This window comes from Danaus plexippus, chromosome 2 (genome assembly GCF_018135715.1).
Source record: "Danaus plexippus chromosome 2, MEX_DaPlex, whole genome shotgun sequence".
NCBI classification, from domain to species: Eukaryota; Metazoa; Arthropoda; class Insecta; order Lepidoptera; family Nymphalidae; genus Danaus; species Danaus plexippus.
In genome coordinates, this window is record NC_083537.1 from 2,612,530 (window position 1) to 2,623,802 (window position 11,273).

An 11,273-nucleotide genomic window follows, 5' to 3' on the forward strand; every position below is an offset into this window, starting at 1 on the left:
TCAATTTCTAAACTTCGATCAATAGTGGACAAACTTGCAAAAAAAGCACAAAACAGAGTATATATTTTCTCTTTCGCTATTAAAATTATTAAAATAATTTCATAGTACAGACGCCAAGTCCCTTCAATTAATAAAAAACGTGAGGACAGTTTTCTACATTATTTTTCTGCTTTGAAATAATACTTCGCTGTTCAAATAAGACTTTGTTGAAGGTAGAAAACGATGAAGCTGAAAGGGAATCTAAGTTAATGCAAAACTTTCCTAGATTATTCATAGCTTAAGAAAAACAAAAAAAAAATATTACGCTGCATATAACAATGGAAAAAATATCCCGACTGTAAATTAAAAGTTTAAAAAGGTTTTAGCGATAACATTTTTTTTTATAAATGAGTTAAAATATACTATTCCGGAGTGTTGGAGTTTTAATTGACCGGCAAAAATGTAATCGGCTGTTATAGGTCAATCGCAATAATATAATTTATTTGATTAAATCAGGTCAAATTGAATCAAAAGAGTGGGATATTTGACTTCGAGGTTTTGCTTTGAGCACCCTAATGTATGTTTCCTATAATAATTGATTTAAAAGAAAGAAATGTTTATTATAAATTAATTTCAGTTCATTCAGAGCTTTTCATGAATCTGCCAACGAATAAGAATACCATCTGTGATGTTTTTTACCTTTTATGAAATTTCACGAAATACATGGATTGTGGTTAAGTAAATCCTATTCGTTGTGAATACAGAATCTATCTCAATAAAATCACACAAAGTGTATGCTGTCAAATGGAATAGCTTTTCTCTTTGTGCAGCTTCCTTTGATGCTTAAGAGGTATTTGACTTGAACTTATTTCACCCTTTCTTTTGTCAGTAATTTTTTGTCCCATCTGATTTCAGAAGAATTTGATTGCCCGATTTCAGAAGGATTTGATTGCACAGTTAAATTTTTTTTGTATTTATCGTTAAAAATTATAATCTGAATTTGGAACAATTGTTTCTAATTTTATTGAGAGTAAATGATCTGATATAAAAGTAATGATAACGATTATCTTTAATTACTAGAAAAGTATGAATTAGAAAAACACATACAGATCAGAACTTACTACAAGTTAGTATTTTTACACTAAAAAGCTAGCGTGTGTGCAGTGGTAAAGTGATAGAGCCTAGCTGTGGTCAATCCCTATAGCTCGAACATGGGCTGACTTAATGGGCTGGCTGGAAAGTACCACTCTCTCACAGAAGATTGGGGTGAAGTAGTCTGTGAGAGTTGCGTTTCGTCGGATGAGTAAGAGAGCCGGTTGCCCTTTTCCTTTTTCCATCTTTTCATGACCATTCCCTTTTCCCAACCTTTCATGTCCCTCTGTCACAATCAACCCCAACATCCCTTATGTTCACATGTCCATGGGTGACGGTGACTACCTTCAATCAAGTAAGCCGTATGCTCGTTTGCCACCATTGATATAAAAAAGTATAACATTTTTTCATTCATGGATTTCGCTCGTGACAGCATTAAAATAAGTCCATGAAAACATTTCCAAAGAGTTCATCAGAAGAATTTAGTCAATTATTTTATTAATTTAGGTTTGATATGTAACATAGTAAAAAATAATTTAAAGGAACATATTACTTAGAATTATTAAATATATATATCGACTGCTAACATTTGACACTCGGATATGTATATTGTGATCACGTTCTGAGAGTTATTTCGTTGGGCGGTAGATTATGTTCCTTTTGTACGGTTTTATATGAACTTAAAGATCCCCGACTAAGGCGATTTTCATTGGGATAAAAAATAATATCATCCTTTGTTGTCATAGGGATTAGCATATAACATAGTATTAAATGACGAGTCGTCATGTAAACTGAATTAGGTATATTATGAGTTAAAGAAAATATATGCCATATGAAAAGATATTTTACCACAGATTCAAAATCCAATGAATTTTTGTTTTAATTATTATTATCTGTAATTAATTTTATCATTGTATTTCATTGAAAAAACATATTGTATTCTAAAGAGAATATTGTTAATTAATGAGTTAGAACGCTATTGTTGTGCTTATTTATTGGCTTTTATTTTGTATACGTTATACATATAGTGTTTGTCACTACGGTAACGTTTCTAAATAGCCTTTTGTGAGTACCAAGTTTACACGCTATAATATAAACAGCGTCTGGTAGTGTAAAATTTATTGGAGCGTAAAATCGATCATCGCTTTGATGATGACCGCCGCCCCTGGACGAACGGATAACTTAATTTGCACAAGACCCCTGTTATAATCATATGTTGATGCGGTTTGCTGATTTTTTATTATTTTCAGGTATAATAGTAATGAAAAAAATAACCAAAATATATAATCTTTTCAGTAAACGTGTGTCAAGACTGTAAATATTCTAAGTCTTTCATAATGATTACATTCTTTTTAAAATTTTGTATGGAGACAAGTTGATAGAAACAAAAAAAAAATGTAAATTAAATAATAAATAAATAATCAAACTAAACAGTCGCATTAACACTGGAATATTTTATGTCATTTTTTTTACCAAAACAAAAAATTACCTGAAATATATTTAATATCTTCCAGATTTAAGTCACGAGATGAGATCGCTTCAAGCGGTTTAACTAATAAGGATTTAGCAAATTACTCTTGCTAAAATTTATGATATCCTAAAATATTACATTGATAAAATTAAAAAAAAAAAAACACAACCGTGTATTCGTCAATATTTTTAGGATATTATTTTATATTTATTAAATATTATGTACTTCAGGATCCATTAGACAAAATATTATCATGATTTAAGAGTCAGAGAGTTTTATTTTTTACACGAAAATACGAAATCGTCAATCCGAACGTGAGGTGTTGTGTGTAATCGCTTGAATCTTTGTGCACCTTTTGATCTTCGGAGGAACGATGCGGAAATTGAAATGAGATTATTTTGTTCTTCATCTGTCTTCACTTTGTAGGATTTAAATATTGCTTGGCATTTATTTTTCATATTGGAACACTTCCAAAGTATACGTCGATTGGTTTTAGATTAATATGCAAAAAAAAAAATTCATTTATCATTTTACAATTTAATCTTGATTCCGTTCTGCCTTTGTCAGTAGAATTTTGGTTTTTGGACAATTTAAACGGAGGCAAAGGTAAGTAATAAATTTTTAAATGGCCATTACGTCTCTATTTAATAAATACAATAATATATAAAATAACATCTGCAATCAATTAATTTCAATGTTATGATCATTACGCCGTTTATCTATTTCCTTTATACTGCTTTTTTTGATCCTCTTGATTGTGATAATTTAAAGAAATTTCTTTCAAATCTTGACTGTTTACTTCTGCTGGTTATACATGTACCAAACGTAAAATGGTTAAGAAAATTATTGAATAATTGTGTTTTACTGAACCTTTTATATTGTAAAGTAAGTAATTATTATATAAATGCACAATTAAAACCAGTATGCTTATTGTAGGTTGCACCGTCACACTACCCGTGAAGCGTTTTTTTTTCGTTTCTCATTCAATAGCAAATTCCTATACTAACATGGTGAAGATTTTTAAATAAAAACTATTAACGTTCAGTACGTAGCGTGACAACGCAAACTTGGGGTTAGAAAACTGGAACAAAATTAATAGATTCCTAGATGGCAATCGCTTGTGGCGAGAGTCAACAAAATGACAGTATTGTACAATCACCTGCTCAGTTTCAGAACTGATTCCGTATTGAAAAATGGTTTATAAATGTCATAGAATGTTAGTGACAATATGAAACGAATTGGAAGGTTCAGTGAGCGCAGGTGAGGAAATTGCAATATCGGATATTGATGAATTCATCAAACTAGAATTTGAATGCTCTATGAAATGAAAGATGTAACTCATTTAACATAGATACAGGTATAGTCGGATGATCTATATATATACGTTAGTTGAAGTTTGAAATACTTTAATTGGTAGATATATAGGTTATATACCTATGTAACCTATATATCTACCAATTATCTTAAACCTTTAAGATGAAAAATGATTTACAATATTAATCACCATTAGTATTTGGACGCGGAAAAGATTGTGTACAGATAGTTGTAACTATGTCTCATTTAATGTTTTTACTTTTCTTTTTCTTTACATTTACATATTTTATTACCGAGTAAGGTACATAATGGTGTAGTGCACAGCTCGAAAATATATCCAGTAAGGTTGTGTTTTTATGAAACATAATAAAGGCAGATTTACTCAAGAAGAAAAGAGGTTTTAAAGTATATTTTCTTAGAAAATTTGATTCAATAATCACGAAAAAATCCGAATAAAAATTTAGTTTGAATAGAATATCGTCAGCCACAAAAACCTAAATTCCGCAAATCATAATATCTTATGGTACCTACTCATATAGAAATTGAAGAGGTAACTTCATTATACGAATATAAAAAAGTATGTATTAAATAAATATTTTGGCGGAGAATAGTGTGTATTTTAGTTTTTAAATTATTTTGTTTTAATGTATACTAAATCTATGGATTATTTCTTTATACATATATGAAATTATGTCACATGAAATAATGTTTAATCTGTTTCGATTCCAAACTACTTCTTTCACTTACATTCAAGTGTCAGTCCGTTTGAATGACAGGAGAAATATTTCGCAAAAATATTGCCGACAAAAAGTTATGATGGAACGGGACTGTTAATTTCCGTACATCATGAATATATCTTTGGGCATTCTCAGACGGACAATGTGACAGCAAACGGAGTCGTTGTCGTATTCAAAGCATTCATCGTCATCATCCATCATTTTGGTTCTTGGACAGACGTCACTCTGGATACATATCCCCGTCGTGCCACGGAAGTCAGTGCAATCCTTCCATAGATTAACTTAAAAAATATTAACACCAATATATAACAATTTAAATCACATTCATATTAAGGTAGTTTTGATATTTCTTTCAATTGTTGGATATATTTTTTTAATTAAATAAAACTGGCAACACTGACTTAAAATCGGTACTTACGATTTCCTGTTATAGCAAAAGGATTTGTCTTAATATATCTCTGTGATTCCACGGAGCAAGTAGAAAAAAGGATGTATAAAAATAACTTGACCCTTATATCCATGGTTAGAAGCTGTAATGACAATTTAAAAAGCGTTTCAATATAATATTTACAAATGACTACTATACGTACCTACTGATAATAAAAGTAATCGATTTGTACCTATGACATAAAATTGTTCTTTTTTTAAATCAATTAGTTACAGGTGAAGCAATAATTTGATATTCTGTAATGTTTTAATCATTTAACACGTCGACGTAATTTTCGTATATCTTCCTTTAAAAATGTTCTATTTTCTTCAAAACCATATCAAATGTGGATGCATTGACATTTTTAGACTGATTGGTAAATATAATAAAGGGAATAATTATGAGGTTTAATATAATCGTTTTCGTAGCGCGGTTTCTTTTCCCTTTTTCACTTATTTGTCTTGTCAATGTCCAATTTTAAGAATATATTGCAACCCTCACCACCCGTCACTTTCGCGCGATGTAGAAAAATGAGGCTGTTTGCAATCAAACACAGTGTACATTATAGGTACAAGTGGATTTCGAGACACGTTTTGGCTTTTAAAAATATTATATTCCAAAAGTTAAGGCACGTTTTCACTATTACAATAAAAACACGAACGAAAATACATTCAATTACCAACAATGTTTGCTTAAATTCAATAATTCATGATTCCATTAAAAAACGTTGTTGGATTTCACAGTGCGAGTTTTAATTTGATTACTTTATTGCTAACACTATTAGCAAGTGCTATGTAGTTAATATCGTGGAGTAATTTGCATGTACGTGTTTGCTGTTTTCGGTATAGAAATGGGACTTACGATATTTCATGATTAATTATTACTATATACAAAGTCACTTTTATAGTGTTATTTCACTTGAAAGCTGATTTTTATCGTTTATATAAGTTTAGGGGAGAGCAGGGTAATGGCAGTCAGTGGTGATGCGAGTCACCCACACATCCACGAAACAGTACTTACGAGCAACGCTTAAACGGCGTTCCTACCCCCACTCTGGCCCCCGGTACGAATCACGCCAGTACCTACTGAAGTTCAGATCAAACTTACACACGCGGATCTTATATGTCTGTAACATATTTTTTTCATCATATATAAGTGTGCATTTTGGTTTTGAATACAAATAACTAAGTTTTTAATTATTATTATTGTAGTGATGTCGCAAATGAGAACTATTTTGTCAATATATTTTCTTATTTTCGTCTAACAAAAATATCAATGAACAAATGATATGTAATTTTTGTAATAAATTTGAGTAATGACTTGTTAGGCAGGAACCGAAGGCCGCTAGTGGGAGTTCACTATAAAATTAACACAGTAATAGGACCAGACACGACACGATCGGACACATTCCGTGGTCATTCAAATGATTGAGTATTATTGGTTCAGAATAAATTAAAATTAGGTTTAATACAAAGTACGGTATTTTCCATTGTGATCGCATGTACTAATATTCAAGCAAACATGATTTTATCAATTCACACGTGTATAAATATTGCTTCGCCATGTTAAATTTGCTATTATATTTTAAAAGGAGCTAAAATTTTCTGATATTTTACTACTATATACGTATCTTATATTGTTAGTAACAAGTAATATTGATATTTTAGTTTCCAAACAAAAATAAAAATGAAAAAAAATATTTGGGCTCGTCCGGGATTTGAACCCGGGACCTCTCGCACCCTAAGCGAAAATCATACCCCTAGACCAACGAGCCGCTCGTAACGTTGTTTGAAATACAAGAATTGTAAAAAATGAATTAAATTTATACGCGTATGAATATGTACAAAAAAACATTCGTTATATGTGAAGTAATTAAAAAAGATCGTCATCATTTCAAGATTTACAACTTTGATAAGATATAATTTTCAAATTAGTCTGTCATGATATTATTATAATCTACTTATGTATTCTATTTTCGACAAGAACTAAGTTTTGTTTTAAAATATTATAATCCGGATTTTTCTATTTTAATAAATTACATGTATTATTGAAAAAATGCGTTTTCCCGACACGTGTTAATAAAAGTATATTTACTTTTTAAAAAACGTTAATATAAGTATACAGAAAAAAGTTGGGCTCGTCCGGGATTTGAACCCGGGACCTCTCGCACCCAAAGCGAGAATCATACCCCTAGACCAACGAGCCATCTGAACAACATGCGTGAATTAATAATTGAGTCATACAGTAATACAGTTGACCATAGTAACAGTTAAGTTCACTAGTTCAGTGGCCTAATGTATGTAAATAACGTCAGACGCGTACGATTTGGTCACGTACATTTTCACATACTTACTCGTACACTTTTGTAACGTGCGATTGTACGAAATATTTATAAATTTTCCATTTACCTAAATCAGTTTAACATATTTAAAAAAACATTGCATTGGTTTAATAATGTTTTATATAATATTATTAAATTCTTATTGCTTTAGTACTTTGTAACCCGAATATCTGAATCCTACTTATATTAAAAACACGTATTAATCTACATACAGCCGGAATCAATGGAACACATCAAAGTTAAAATGTCGATGTGCTTTGCATAAAAACCTGTTTGGAATACGAAAAAGCCGTAGTAGCTCAGACGTCGAAGCTCATGAAACTAAGAACAGACGCTTATTCTGGAGGCATACGAGATTGTGGACATATGCGATAATTTTAATTTATTTTTTTATAGAACTTTTGTTGCGCAACTGGAGACTTACATATTAACTGATAAGTGCTTTTTTACGTTAATGTAACGTAGATACTAGGTACACATTCTAATTATATTATGGTTTAAGCTGACCTAAGTCGTGGTTGTGATTTTTTGGAGTTTTAAAGAAAGAACATATTAAAGTTTTTTTTCACTTGATTTCTAACTGTCGAGTGGCTTTGGTTTCGTGATTAGACGACAAATAGCGTTCACTTCGAGAATATTCACCACTGAGGTTAAAAGGCAAGAAGTGAGCTCGTAAAGCCTAAGATAGCACTTTATAGATGCAATGCATACAGAGTGCACAATAAATGTATACCCGCTTGTTTATTTATAGGATCGTTCAAGCGGTGTAAGCGCTGAAATGTCCACCGTTATGTTCCTATACTCTTTTTCCAGACGATAGAAATAATCAAATCTTCTACTGGACTTTTGTACCTACATCATTGAATATTTTGTAGTGTATAAATTAGCATTGACATTTTAAATAAATTTGACCCAATAATAATTTGTATCAAGAAAGCAAAAGGAAGATGAAATGCTAAAATTGATATTTCGTAATAAATAAGTATGACATACAAATATTTAAAAGTGACATTAACCAGAAATTAATATATTATACGGTTCATTAGACGTTTATTAAGGCCTTTATTAAGATTCATAGACCTTTATTATGTTAAAAGAGTGCATACAAAAAAAAATGATAGATCAGAAATCAAAAACAAAATTTCCTAGTGCAATTTAGGAAATTAGTTATATTTTTTTCTTTTTTTTTAGTAAATAAATAGGCCGTTAGAGAAACTCTCCTGGGTTTTTAAATTCGCACAAACTATATTTAAGTTTTATTAATATTTGAATGAATGAATGAGTGAAGGTCTCCTCGCACTACTCTCGGATGATTTGAAGCTATTGAAGTCGGAAAGAAGCTTCAACTTAGTTCGACATCGACCAATGACTGAGTCTGGAATAAAAGGTTTCTATACAACTTTCTCACAAGTTATGTGCCCAGGGAATGATTCGGATGTTTTCGAAACAATTATAGAAAATATCTCTTTATAAACAAAACTTCCTAGAAGAGTTGTTTGACTGAGATGAATTAAATTTTATTCAGTTTAATCTTTCGATGAAACAAGTATAAGGTCTGTTTTTTGATAAAAAAAATTGTTCTGGAATTTCACTACAATACAGTTAAGATGTTAAAAAAAAACTCTGGAGATCAATAAATTAATACAATGAATGAACAAGGTGTGCTTTCCTCAAGTCCAATAACCATGAACAACTATTTTTTTTATTAGTTCTACTTGGATATCGCGATTTCCAATATTTAAGCCTTTCAACCTAAATCCGCAGCTGTTTAATCCGTTAAAGCTTCCATAAAATGAAAAATATTTTGAGAGAGAAAGCAAAACTCTTCTAGGAAAATTAAACCAATAGTGATACGGACTTACCGGCCTGACATGATCTTATATATTTTATATATTTAAATTATTGAATAGAGTTATATCTTACGCGGTTTTCTTTAAGACCTGCAATATAAAATTTTCTTCTAGTAAAGCATACATATATGTCTCTCACAATAATAATGATGATAATGAATAGTTCACCTTCAATATATTCGATAATTATGAAGTGAAAAAAAAATCCTTAATAATAATTAATGTTACGAATGACATAAACTCCAATAAAATGTTATACTACTCGAAATTTAATCGGACAAGTAAAAATAAGATTAGCCACAATTGTAATGATTCGTCTCAGTCTCTCAACAGCAAATGGAATACTAACAAATCATTTGTTATGGTTTCCTTTTAACTGTTTAGTTTATGCTCCCCATTTTTACGCTGAGTCAAAGTAAAATCAGATTAGCTAACTTACCTTATTAAGTTGATATCAAAATTTCCATTCAATTTCAATCATTCATTCCGAGTTGATTCCAAATACATTTAGTCTTTTTATGGTTTTTTTTTTCAATATTATAATTTATAGATTTTCTCTGTTTTTTTTAGTTATACTTTCACGTAAACAAATACATTTTTCTAAATAATTATATAATCACATTCCATATACATAACAGGACAGTTATACTTGTATTTTTGTATTGTTATGTTTGAACAGGAAACATGGCAACGTATTAATTTTAACTAAAATAATTACATTCATTTTAAACCGGAGTCTGTAAATAAAATGCAGAACAAAGGAAAAATAAAGGTCCGTCTAGGAAACAGCAGAAACATTTCAGGGAGAGTTTCACTGTTTAACTTTATTTTCATTAAGGTTACGTCTATTTTATTTTGTAATTAATTTACATTTTGTACCAAAGTATTTAAAAAATATAACCTTCTTTAAAGAAATGTGCAAATAATACAAAAACATATAGTATAGACAAATAATACCATAGTGTTGCCATTTCATTTTTATCTTTTTTTTTGGCTGTTCGATAGTCAATAAATTAGTCTCTTTTTAGTGATGTGATGTATTCTTAAAATATGATATCGAGGATTGTTTATTATGCAAATAGCTGTTGAGATAACCAGCTGTCAGGATCACGGTGGTTCCATAAGCCGGGATTAATTCTATCCATGTAGGCTATACCGTACCGCATCTAATGTAAACCTATTGTCCTACTAATTATTTAATTAATAATGTCTTTATACCGTCCTTTGAATACTGAATTTTGACGATATTGCTTTTTAGGCATTTCAACAAATATTTGAGAACTTTGAAATATAATAATAATGATAAATATATACATTTATGTCACATAGTTTTGTGTACAAACCAATGAACATAAACAAGCATACGCACACGCACTCAAGCGTGTGTAATAACATTAACATATATATTTATATACGTGTATGTGTTTTTTCTTTATTTAAAATTTCTTGAATTTTATCTATGACAATAGTTTTGTATGTATGTCAAACTAATGCTTTGATTTAATAATAAAAGAGTTTTATTGTTTTTTATGTATACACCTACATAAATAGTATCGTGTGCGAAAATTAACGAATGAAAATCAGAATTGGATTGTGTTCAGTTTGACAGTCCAGATCTGCGGTAAGGCTACAGATTTTACGCTTTGCGGATGTGGGGTCAGTTGCCAATGATGAATATTTCAGATGGTTAATTAATACTGGCCTCCGCTGAGATTTAGACTGAGAGACTAATGGAAGCAACGTTTAGTAATTGTAATATTTACCACAGATATAAAATTAGGTTTACAGTATGGTATACAATATTTTCGTAAATCAATCAGAGGTGATAATAGATTGTACGGAATTTATTGACTCTCATCTAAGTAGTAATTCACTCACTGATCTTGACCTCTCCTTATCAATTTATCGACACAGGGATATCACTAATTAATATCTATAATAAAAGGGTAAAAAAAATATTACTAGTCGAATATAAAATTTAAGTAATTTCTTTATTATAATTAGTATTTTAAATTTTTTATATAAAATGATATCAACATTAGCATCTAGTTTGTCACATTAG

General features: G+C 30.0%; 1 long non-coding RNA gene and 2 other non-coding genes across 3 annotated transcripts; all 3 read right to left on the minus strand.

Annotated features, from left to right (window-relative positions):
* Positions 1-2,726: 2,726 nt before the first annotated feature.
* LOC116779696 (uncharacterized) lies at positions 2,727-5,716 on the minus strand. The gene is made up of 3 exons (XR_009752589.1): positions 5,214-5,716; positions 5,012-5,123; positions 2,727-4,874 (listed from the first exon to the last, which is right to left on the minus strand). It is a non-coding gene; the product is annotated as an uncharacterized LOC116779696 (long non-coding RNA).
* Positions 5,717-6,722: 1,006 nt separating this feature from the next.
* Trnap-agg (transfer RNA proline (anticodon AGG)) lies at positions 6,723-6,794 on the minus strand. Its single transcript has one exon. It is a non-coding gene; the product is annotated as a tRNA-Pro (tRNA).
* Positions 6,795-7,153: 359 nt separating this feature from the next.
* Positions 7,154-7,225, minus strand: Trnap-ugg (transfer RNA proline (anticodon UGG)). The gene has a single exon. It is a non-coding gene; the product is annotated as a tRNA-Pro (tRNA).
* Between the last annotated feature and the right edge of the window lie 4,048 nt (positions 7,226-11,273).